The following is an 8578-nucleotide window of genomic DNA, read 5'->3' as shown; positions in this document are numbered from 1 at the left end:
GTGGGGGTAGCCGGGCACCGTCTACTTGTGCTGGACTCAGTCTGGTGGAGGCTGTGGTACTTGCGGTCCATTAGTCCTTTGGACTAGTATTTACCTTGTGTCTTTGGTTTTCTTCATTCTCCCTTGCTCCAAATGAGGTTGGACCAGTGGAGTATCTTAGATGGCTGTTCACAATCTTTTAAGACCCCAGACACTAGTCACCAAAGTAAGATGTAGAACATTTTCTTTATAAACTATGTTATGCCAGTTGAGCTAGATGTCCCTCGAGACCATGATTTCTTGACTGTTGTTTCCATGAACATTGTTAATTCGTGTAGAATGAAATCCTTGAGAACTTTAATTTCGTCACCATTTATCATGATGTTGTATATTGGCCCATTTCCAATTATTTTTGTTTTCTTCTCATTCAGGTATAATCCATACTGAAGGCTGTCAACTTTGACTTTCATCGGTAAGTGCTCCAAGTCATCTTCATTTCTGGCAAGCAAGGTTGTGTCATCCGCATATAGCAGGTTGTTAATGAATCTTCCTACAATCCTTATGCCACCTTCTTCTTCATATAGTCCAGCTTCTTGGATTATTTGTTCGGCATACATATTGAATAAGCTAGGTGAAAGAATACAACCCTGCCACACACCTTTTCCAGTTTTGAACCAGGCATTTTTTCCTTTTTCTGTTCAAATGGCTGCCTCTTGATCCATACAGGTTTTGCATGAACACAATTAAATGTCCTGATATACTCATTTTTCACAACGATATTCATAATTTGTTATGGCCTACACAGTCAAGTGCCTTTGTGTAGTCGATAAACACTTTCTGGTATTTCTGGATTCATCTTGAACTTCTGGCAGTTCTCTGTCAATGTATGGCTTCAGTCATTTTCTAATTATCTTCAGCAGAATATTGCTAGCCTGTGACATTAATGATATTGTTTGACAATTTCAGAATTCCATTTAATCACCTTTCTTTGGAAAAGATGGGTATAGGGATCTCTTTCAGTTGGCTGTAAGCTCTTCCACACTTGGATCTGTTTGTTGAAGCATCTCAGTTAATATTCTGTCGATTTCTGAAGCCTCAATTTTCGCCAATGTCTCCAGCGCAGCTTGAACTTCTTTCTTCAGTGCCAGTGGCTCTTGATCATATGATACCTCCTGAAACGGTTAAATGTAGATAAATTCTTTTTGGTACAATCACTCTGTGTATTCCTTCTATCATCTTTGATGCTTCCTGTGTCATTCAGTTTTTTATCCATAGAATCCTTCAGTATGGCAACTAGAGGTTTGAATTTTTTCTTCAGTTCTTTCAACTTGAGAAATGCCGATCATGTTCATCCGTTTTGGTATTCTAACTCCAGGTCTTTGCACGTTTTGTCATAATACTTTACCTTATCTTCTTGAGCCTCCCTTTGAAATCTTCTGTTCATCTCTTTTACTTAATCATTTCTTCCATCCGTTTTAGCTTCCCTGTGCTTTAACTAGCCCTCCAGGTGATTCTGATTCATACTCACGTTTGAGACATGCTGGTAGAAATTAATTGTATCTGGATCATCTTATTCTCAGAGCACACCAAGTACAAAATACGCTCTACTCTTTCACCTAAATATTCTCTGTAACTTTCAACATTTTTTAGCACAGGATTTCAGGAGGATCCAAGAAAAAGAGTGTCTTGTGAGGGAGTATTTTTCCAGCCTAGGTCAGCTGGAGATCACATATTTTATTCATTTCAGAGAAACAGTTGTTTCCCAATGTATTCAACAAATTCAAATGTGAGATTAATTCTGATTTTTCAAGAATACCATTATGGTCTTAATATTCATTAAGCTCTAAAAGAGGAAGAGCTGCTTTGAACAGCACAAGTACAGGGTTTTTAAAACAAGTTAGAGGATTTCCAGTAGGGAAGCTACAAGTGATTGGATCTTAGCTGTGTCCTTAGGTGAATGGATAGTTTTATAACGCAGGATTCTTTGTCACTGGTTTCGCAGGTATACTTGTTTGTTGGGAATTGGTTGTTCTGGCATGGTGAGAAACATTCTTCAAAGTCAAGTTGTTTCTCTTGGAAAGTCTCTGCAGTTATAATAATTTGAAAACTTCCTATGTTCTGTCAAGTTTTGTACCTGGCACAATTGGCCACTTTGATTTATTGTTCTTGAAAAGATTTTGCACCTGGCACAGTCGTTAATTTTATTTAATATTTAACAAACCGTAATTGTGATTTAAGATTTTATATATTTTTAGTAGACACAAATAAAGGCTAAGGGAAGAAACTAACTGAATGTGAAACCTTACCTATGGTCCTAGCTACCTTAGACATACCGCAAACAATATACTTCCTCCCTCTGATATTAAACAATTATAAGTAATTTTAAAGTATATTTTATTTTTATTATTTTAAACATGTAATTTTTAATATTTACCTAAAATTGGTGTTTCAAATGTGTGCTACCAACCAGTTGTCATTGAGTTGATTTGATTCATGATGAACCTATGCGTGTCAGAGTAGAACTGCGCACCATGGTGTTTTTAATGGCTGTTTTTTTCAGAAGCAGATAGCCAGGCCTTTCTTCCAAGGTACCTGTACCCAGACTTGAACCTTCAACTTTTTCTTTAGTAGCCAAATGTAATAACCATTTGCACCACCTAGAGAACCTTTATGTTTGCTCAATACCCATTAAATGGTTTATAGATGTGATGGTTAAGATTGTGTGTCAACCTGGCTGAGCCATGATTCTCAGTGTTTTGACAGTTGTTTAATGTTGTGATCACTTCCCTGTTGAGATTTTATACGTGATCACCCCTATGATGGGATCTGCTGTGGTACCAATGGGGACAGAGCCTGTGGAGGCTCACCACCCCCTGCTGCCTTCATCTCTCAGCCCTCTGCAACCTAGCTCTTTCTGCTTGCCTTGCCAGGGCTTTTGCTCATTCTAGATCCTGTAGCTGGCTCCTGTTTGTCTGACCTCCAGTTCTTGGGGCTTGAGCTAGCAGCTTGCCTGCTGATCTTGAAATTCATTGACCTTCACAGCCTGCTGCAGCCCTGCTCTCCAGCCTGCAGATCTTGGGTTCACCAGCCCCTGTGGCTATGTGAATCAGGAGAATCCTCTTTCTTACCCCACAGACTTGAGACATATAGCCTCTAAAAACTTCATTAGCCATTTCCTATATATATATATATATATATATATATATATATATATATATATATATATGCTTTCCTAGTTTTGCTTCTCTAGAGAACCCAGCCTAAGACAATAGACATTCAAGTTTTAGAAACATTACTACAGAACAGGCTCATGTGCATGAACATTAATTAACTTCTCTGAGGAAAAAGATCCCCTGTTGCCCTAATAATTATCTCTACTTCTCCATGGGTCTCGAGGAAATAAGAGAACCCTTTTTGCACTGCCTTGGTGTTCTTGAAATTTTCTTAACAAGAATTTTAAAAAGTCAAGGAAGTATTTGACAGCCCCTGCACAGCCATGCTAACAACTTCAGGAGAAATGGAAGCTCATTAGCATCTCTTTTTCCGTCTTCATCCTGCCTCAGAACATGCCATTTTCCCTGAAAATGTAGGTAATTTCTTTGTATAGTTGCCAAATAATCCAGATACTCAGTGGTTCCACTCTTCACCTAGTATTGAGTTGGCACATAGTAGGTGTGCAGCTAATGTTTCGATTGAAATTTTTTTAAATGTCAGAGAATTCTCTATCTCCTACTTCCGATAACCTGAGTGGCAGACGGATGGTGGGAACTTCAAAACATGGGAGCTACTGTGTATATTAGATAATCCCACATTAGTCTTTCTACTTTCAGGTCTTGGGCTTCTTCTGCAGCCTCCACTGGCTCCTGATTTGTTCCTTTTATTCATATAGGACTTAGGGTTCTTCTGCTTCCCTACTTTCCCTTTCCTTGTTGCCATACTCATAGCTCCTTTTTAGAGTTCATGGAACACAGTCTCTCCATTTGCAACTTTGCTGCCCAAAAGGAGCACCAGAACCTATTTATTTTAAAAACAACACAGGATAACAAAAATAGAGCAAGCGTAAGGAATTTACAACTCTTCAAAGTTACTCTATTCTTCCTGTCCCTGTAAAAAGAAATTGCAGTGGACTTCTTCCTTCTTTTCAATTTTGAGAAAGATCTTATTGATGTTCTTCCCATTTTGAGTCCATCTTATCAATGGATACGAAAATATTTTTCCACCTAGAAGGCCCCTTTCTCAATTTTAAAATGCAGTCCGGGCGGACTAATTATTATGTGCTTTTTTTTTTTTATCTCAAGTGTGAAATTTGTCACTCTGAGAACCACCAAACTAACAGTTTACTAGCCATGCCTTTCTCAGAACTGATCTATTCTCAAGGCTGTGGAGAAATAAGCACTTTCATACATTGGTCGTGAAAGTGGAAATTGGTGCAAACCATATGAAGAGAAATTTGACAATATCTACCAAAACTAAAAATGCATAAATTCTTTGACCAAGCAAACCCACTTCTGGGAATGTATGCTACAGATATACTTGTATATTTGCAGGAAATGCAAGATCTTCAAGATACATTAACTGAAGAAAAAAAGCAGTGTGCAGAAAAGTGTGCTGCCTTTTCTGAATGTACAAAAGGGGAAAAATAATAATCTATATTTGCATTTATTACATAGGTGTGGAAAAAATCTGGAATGATACGCAGGAAACTAAGAATAATGTTAACCTATGGAAACATGTTGAGACCTGGTAAGATAAAGGACAAAGATGTGAAGGAGACATTTCGTTGTATACTTTTCTTATGATTTTTGAGTTTTGAACCAAGGCGAATGTAATACAACTAGGGGTAGGATTTCACATTGCCCTTAGAAAACTGATTCTCTTGCTTAGACAAATAAAATAGTCTGCTAAATGGTCTCCCTACTTTTACCCTTGACTATCATTTTTTTAATCATAGTTTATTCTCCACATATTAGCCAAAGCAATCTTTTAATATGTCAAATTATATTACTCCTCTGTTCAAAACCCTCCCTATTTCCTCACACTCAGAATATAATCCAAAATCATCCCCGTTGCCCACAAGGACCTGCACAATGTGGCTGTCAACTACTTCTCTGACTTCATATCCTGCAACTCTACCTCTTGCTCACTCTGTTCCAGTCACACTGTCCTCCTATTACTCAAATACAGCAAGCAAACTCCTGCCTCAGAGCTTTGAACCTTCTGTTTTCTCTGCCTGGAACACACCCTTCCCCTATGTATTATCCATTTGAATGAAGATTCTTATTTCTACTCAAGTATTTGTTCCACAGTGAGGTCTACCATGATCAACCTATATAAAATGTCACTTGACATGCCTGCCTAGCTCCTTACACTATTTTTTCATTATAACACTTATCAGTACCTGATGTTGTATTTATTTTTCTTGTTATTGTTTATCATCTGCCTCACCCACTAAAATGTAAGTGCTACAACAGCAGAGCATTCATTTTTCTTGGTTTATTCTTGTATTCTCAGTGCATGAAACAGTGTTTTGCATATAATACCAAGTCAATGATAAGTATTTTAATGAGTCAATCAATGAATATACACACACACAAATCTAATATATATTAAATACACATAAAGAACAACAAATACACATTAATTCACAGTGAACCCGAAGCCTTAAAATTCTTCTGAGAAAATTGTCAGTGTAGGTGCTATTTCTGTACATCAAGAAGAATCCACTTACATGACCAGTAGAAACAGAGCTGCACTCTGGACAGGTCTGATATAGAAACACTTGGGCTTTCTGCAAAATAAAAGGCAAGGTCATCTGCTGAGTATGGGAGAAATACAAATATGAGTTTAAGGCTTCGAAATAATGGCAAATATTTGGAATAGGGAATCTACTATTAAAAAAATCAAAGAACTACAAAATATTAGTGATGATCCACCTGGGTACATGACACTTTAACATGGTGATTTTGGCACAGCTGTTTTAATTCCAGAGACATATTGATGTGACCAAAAAAACAAAAGTAAAACTTCCAACTAGTTTATATGTTTTATTCCTAAGTAATGTACGAAACTACATCCTTACTCCATCCATGATTCCTAAGACTGAAGTGAGTATCAGGGATGGGGTGAGAAAGAAAAATGGTGAAAATATCAGGGATAAAGCAAGGCATGGAGTGAGATCCATAAATAGTATGAGAGATGGAGCAAGATTTAGGAATGGAATGAGGGCTAGACACCATCTGGCAGACAAACCACTTGTAACTGGAATACATTTGTTTACCACTCTTGCTTATCTCAGAAAGTGCCACAAATCATTCTGAGACACTTGTTTGCACCCTCTCTGAGAACTCATTTGTAATTAAATGGTTGTATCTTAAATTCACTAACTTCTCCCTTAAAGTAACAAGAATTTGATTATTTAATAGATTAAGTTGATAAATGTATTAGTTTTCTATTGCTGCTGTGACAAATCACCACAAATTTAGCAGCTTAAAAGAAAACATATTTATTTTCTCACAGTTTCTTAGATCTGTGAAATGTAAGGTCTAAATACTGAAAGGTTCTTTTGGAGTCCTCTGCTTAGTCTCACAAGGCCAAAATCAAGGTGCTGTCAACAGGTCTATGTTCCTTTCTCAAGGCCCTGGGGATGAATCTGTTTCCAAGCTTTTTTAGGTTGTTAGTCAAATTCAGTTCCTCGCAGCCATTGGACTGAGATCCCCATTTTTTTTGCTGGATATCAGCCAGCTCTCCTATCCTAAAGGCTGCCTGTTTTCCTTCTCATGCTTTCCATATGCCCCTCTCCTTCCAACAACCGGTCAAGTCCCTTTCATGCTTCACATCTCTCCAACTTTCCCATCTGCCACTTATCTCCTACTGCTTCTTCCACTGCATCTCTACTGCTTCCAGCCTGAGAAAGTTCAGGGTTTTTTTTAGATTCACATGGCTAGATTGGGCCCACTCAAATAATTCAGGATATTCTCCCTATTTTAAGGTCTATAACCTTAATTACATCTGTAAAGTCCCTTTTTCCATGTAACATAACATGTTCACAGGTTCTGGGGATTAAGGCACAGACATCTTTGGCGGCCATTATTCAGCCCGCCACAATAAATAATGGAAATCATTCCATTTTCAATTTGAAAATATAAAAGATGGACATCTCTGTTCTTTGTATGCTTCCTGAGTATACTAATCTTGCTTGATGCGGTATATATTAACACTCAGGGGAGGCCAAGGGATGCAGACCCAGAGGATATTTAGGCCACAATCTCTACTGTGGTCTCCATTACAAGTACCACAAAATCCTAAATTAAATTTATAACAAGTTTCTCCCCCTTTCTATCTCTCTCTCTGTCTCTCTTTTTATATATATACAAATAAAGATATAGATATAAATGGATATAATTTTTCATATTAATGATATGGGGGCAGTACTTATAACTGCTTGAATATTATTTACTACATACATAATCTTGAGCAAATTGCCTAATCTCTTTTTACCTTGATTTCCTCATCTATCTTATGGAGATAATAATGGTATACCCATTTCATGAAGTTGTTGTTAGTATTATACTAATTAATAATATCTGTAAAGCACTTAGAATAGTACCTGCATGTGGCACATGCTATATAATTGTTGTTGTTAGATATGTATCCAGTTTTCATAGACTTTCAAAATATATTTATTGATTTTTCTGATATTAAAAATAATGTAAAACCACAAAACTCAAACAATATGTAAATTAATAAAATAGAAAGTAAATATCCTCCATAATCTGATGTGAATCACATATATCTGTTGTATATATATGCTGGTTTAAAAAGTAACATTCCAATTTTGATGGAGCCATTTTGTCATGTTGTTATTAGGTGCTGTCAAGTTGGTTCCAACTCACAGCGACCCTATGCACAACAGAAGGAAACACTGCCCGGTCCTGCGCCATCCTTAAAATCATTGTTATGCTTGAGCTCATTATTGCAGCCACTGTGTCAATCCACTTCACCGAGGGTCTTCCGCTTTTCTCCTGACCCTGTACGTTGCCAAGCACAATGTCCTTCTCCAGGGACTGATCACTCCTGACAACGCGTCCAAAGTACGTAAGACGCAGTCTCACGATCCTTGCTTCTAAGGAGCATTCTGGTTATACTTCTTCCAAAACAGATTTGTTCGTTCTTTTGGCAGCCCACAGTATATTCAATATTCTTCGCCAACACTACAATTCAAAGGCGTCAATTCTTTTTTTTTTAATAATTTTTATTGAGCTTTAAGTGAACGCTTACAAATCAAGTCAGTCTGTCACATGTAAGCTTATATACACCTTACTCCATACTCCCACCTACTCTCTCCCTAACGAGTCAGCCCTTCCAGTCTCTCCTTTCGTGACAATTTTGCCAGTTTTTAACCCTCTCTACCCTCCTATCTCCCCTCCAGACAGGAAATGCCAACACTGTCTCAAGTGTCCACCTGATACAAGTAGCTCACTCTTCATCAGCATCTCTCTCCTACCCATTGTCCAGTCCCTTCCATGTCTGATGGGTTGTCTTCGGGAATGGTTCCTGTCCTGGGCCAACAGAAGGTTTGGGGACCATGACCGCCGGGATT

The 8578-nt window shown here is 37.7% G+C and overlaps 1 long non-coding RNA gene across 1 annotated transcript; it reads left to right on the top strand.

Moving 5' to 3' along the window:
- Nucleotides 1–407: 407 nt before the first annotated feature.
- Nucleotides 408–8193, top strand: LOC126069356 (uncharacterized). The gene is made up of 3 exons (XR_007515916.1): nucleotides 408–451; nucleotides 4650–4722; nucleotides 7846–8193. It is a non-coding gene; the product is annotated as an uncharacterized LOC126069356 (long non-coding RNA).
- The last annotated feature ends 385 nt before the right edge of the window (nucleotides 8194–8578 follow it).

Source organism: Elephas maximus, chromosome X (assembly GCF_024166365.1).
Source record: "Elephas maximus indicus isolate mEleMax1 chromosome X, mEleMax1 primary haplotype, whole genome shotgun sequence".
Lineage (NCBI taxonomy): Eukaryota > Metazoa > Chordata > Mammalia > Proboscidea > Elephantidae > Elephas > Elephas maximus.
The sequence above is the reverse complement of the archived record's forward strand: the minus strand, read 5'-3'. Positions and strand labels throughout refer to the sequence as shown.